The sequence below is a fragment of the Microtus ochrogaster genome, unplaced genomic scaffold (assembly GCF_000317375.1).
Source record: "Microtus ochrogaster isolate Prairie Vole_2 unplaced genomic scaffold, MicOch1.0 UNK145, whole genome shotgun sequence".
Taxonomy (NCBI): domain Eukaryota; kingdom Metazoa; phylum Chordata; class Mammalia; order Rodentia; family Cricetidae; genus Microtus; species Microtus ochrogaster.
The window spans coordinates 390673-394412 of NW_004949243.1; positions in this window are offsets into that span (position 1 = coordinate 390673).

Here is a 3740-nt window from a genome sequence, read left to right on the forward strand (position 1 = left end):
CCTGGAGAATTATTATCTAGAATACTGAAGATGTGCTGGGACTTTGACAGTTGGTGTTCTGGGCTTGTGCATGGGAATGCCTTCTTTAGAATGTTTAGGAAGAACACCCTTCACTTGTGCAGTGTGGAAACAGACCTGAAATCCAAGCTGGTGTGAGGACTCTGTGCCAGCTTGTTACTGTGACGATTACTTAATATTCTCTATGTTCACAGCATCACTCCTTCCAGCAGGTCTATAGGGGAAACTTAGCTCAGCTTCTAGGAGGTTTTTGCTGAGCTGAGGATCACTGTGTGAATAATAATGCAGGCAACAAGCTCACATTTGGAGGGGGAACAAGGTTAATGGTCAAACCCCGTGAGTATCTCTACCGTATTAATAACCAGCTCTCTAATTTCAAAGAGAAGCCATAGCACCAAGCCCAGCTTTCTGCTTTCCCTACTCAACTTTATTTTTCTGTTAATCTAGAGATCGTGTTGTATGAATGTAGCTTATGTGTGTGTGAAGGTGTGTTTAGTTGTGTGGCATAGGAACAAGTGCACTGGAGAATTTAGATTCCTTGTCCTTTTTGACAAGGGAACCTAAAGACTATTCAACACAGGGAGGTGAGCACTGGAGTCAGGGAATCCTGAAGCAGCATGGTCAAGACTGCACCGCTCCCTGCTGTGCTGGTCAGAGAGTATCTGGGCCCAGAGGTGGAAGGAAGATGTTTAATCTCCGCTGAGCCCTTCCACCCTGCCCATCCCCTGAACTAGCCACAATAATAAACTATCTTGCCCGGCGGTGGTGGCGCACGCCTTTAATCCCAGCACTTGGGAGGCAGAGGTAGGAGGATCTCTGTGAGTTCGAGGCCAGCCTGGTCTACAAAGGGAGTTCCAGGACAGACTCCAAAGCTACAGAGAAAACCCTGTCTCAAAAAAACAAAAAACAAAAAAAATAAAATAAAATAAACTGTCTTCCCGACAGCCTCCTTGGCCAGGGTCCCAGCTGAAGGAGCATGTCCTCCAGTTTTGGAGATTGAAAGGTTTTTCTGGTCCATATTGGCTGCTCCATTTCTGTAAAGCTTTCTTTAACTGTGTAATGTTGGTGACAACCGTAAGCTGATTTGGGGTTTGGGAACAAGTCTGACAGTAAATCCAAGTGAGTCTTCATGTTCACTGTTCCTAGCATTGGAAAAATCCCAGAATCTCCTTCTTTTCCACTCCTAATGTTAAAATATCCACTTATAGTTAGAATTTCTCGCCTGCTTACAGAAGCTGGGTTCTTGCTGATTGCTTAATCAAAATAACTAGATCAAGGAATCAAGAAGGCTGTGGTAGGAAGGCAGGTGGAGTGTGAGGTTCTTTTTACAGGGAAACTGGGCTGTCTCATCTCAGAAGGGCTGCCAGAGAGCGCTGAATGTTGGAGAAAGTTAGACTGTCTGTACATCTTGTTCCACCCTCCACATGGACTATTGGTCAATACCGTTTCTCACCAGGCAAGTGCTTCTGCGAATTCTCAAGACTTGGGGTCATCTCCAAGTCATGGACCATGCAGGGAACACTTCCCCATCAAAGGTTCCCCATAGACCTTACGGCCTGTATTTTTTGTGGCTTGGAGCCTTAATGTGACCTTCCTAAACATACCATAAAAGAAGCTGATTTTGCTGTAACTCTGGCTTTTCCTGAGAAGCTATTCTCTCTAGGGATGTTCAGGAGCACCATGGGACCCACTTCCCCTTTTGCTGTGTCTAACCAGGTTGTCATTCTCTATACCTCACTTTCTCCCATTGTACAGTGGGGGCAGGGTGGTAACCAGCTTTCCAAGATGTCATGGCATTAACAGCTAACAGCTTCAAGATGTTTTTACAATGCTGAGCCTACAGTGAGTGCCCTGGTTAGTATCTTCTCCCTGCAGCTAGCTCAGACTGCTGGAGAAAGGAAGGAAAGATAAGAACGAGCCACCCTGACAGTTTTTGTAAAGCATAGCATTGAGGTGGAAATAGCAACAACAGGGATCTCATCTTTGGGCTAGGGACAACTTTACAAGTGCAGCCAGGTGGGTCTGGAGGGTCCCCTGCGGGCCACAGCTATTGCTTCAGCTCGGTTTTATCAGTCTTCCTTGCCTTTCTACTTCTAACTAAAAACTCTTGGTTTCAGGTTTTATTTTCCTTTTATGAAGTAGAATTCATGTAAAGTAACTAGCAAGATCTTCATTGCCTGTTTGGTTTCAGCTTGTGGCCAAGGCAGAAAAGATTTGCAGTGAGTTGGCTCTGAAATTTCTAGCTATGATAGAGGGACTGTAAGTTTGACTGAGTCACAGAAAAGAAAGGGTTGTTTTGTTTTTTATCATAACAGTATTCTGAAGTAAAAGCCACAGCTGTAACCTCCAAGATTCTTCAAACCCTGTCTGTCCTACAAGGAGAAATAGTGTGAAAATTGGGCAGCTTTCCATTGAAAAACTAAGGGGCTGTTTGTTGTTGGGGTTATTTTTGTTGTTGTTGTTAAAGGAAACATAATACCGCATGTTTTTAACAAAGTGGTTTTGACTAAGTAGGGGTCCAAATGCGTCCAGCGTGACCCTGGTGATGGAGAACATCTAGAGGAGGGAAAAGGTGCTTTAAACAGGACAGAAACACCACGCCAACATCTGAACAAGCAGCCTCGTCATTCCTCATAAGTCCTTTACCACTTGAGAAAACGCCCTTCGTCTGCAGTGGGCTCTTAGCCCAGACGACTAATGAGCTTCTAAATGAGACTCCAGCGCTCACCTGCTAAGACTCCCCAGGGAGAGGTCACTCTTACCTTTGCAGTGTAATGTAAGGCGGGTATGCTAGGAATAAGTGGGGAAGGCCAAGGGCAGTGCCAAAGCAGAGAACAGGTCCAAACATCCAGCCAGTTTTAACGCTAAGTTTATAAAACAAAAGCCTTTTAGAGCCCAATCAGGGTGCATTTATCAGTGCGTGTCCATATGCCACCAATGTCCGGTTAATTTGATTAATGCCAGTAGCTGATCCAAATAGTTAGGCTCCCCCCCAAGCAAACTTCTCTGGGCTCACGTTGCTTGAATTGACTGTCACATTACCTAAGTAATTGCCGAATCTGTTTCACTTTGTGCAGCGTAGACTTGGCCTAATCAAAACAAACGCTGCTGCGCTTTCCTGCCCGGCCTCCCCTCACAGAAAGGCTTCCTTCCAAACAGCATCTCCTCACACCAAGACAAGCCGTGCAGCAGGCCATGTGACTGGCTGCTGCTGCTAGTTTGCATTTATATGACTCTTTTCCACGGAAGAGATTAAGGCACTTTATATGACTTATTAGCTAAACAGATTGACAGCCTAATTAGGAGGAGAGAGACGGATTCTGAGAGTCTTTTGTGGCTGCAGTTCCAAGCCACTCATGAAGAACACTTGGTCGGATAGTTTGGTAACACAGGAGGAAGATGGGAGGTGGTCGGTGTGTGTGTAGTGGGTTTCTCAGCCGCACTGAGAACTTGCCCAGGAAGAATCTAAATAGGTGAGGGCCGCTGACAGCCAGGAGCCGCCCTCCTAGAAATATGTGTACTCACAAAGCAAAGAACGGCGAGGCGGGCATCAGCTCTTAGTGTGCCTACTACTACATCTAGCTCTTAGCACTTAGTGTGTCTAATGTTTTCTTCCCACCGTCTCCGAGTCCAACCCTGGTCCCTTCATCTCTTACACCTATGTTTTCATTCTCCTTTGACTTTGTCTACCATGCCCAGCCACAACCCAAGCACATACCACT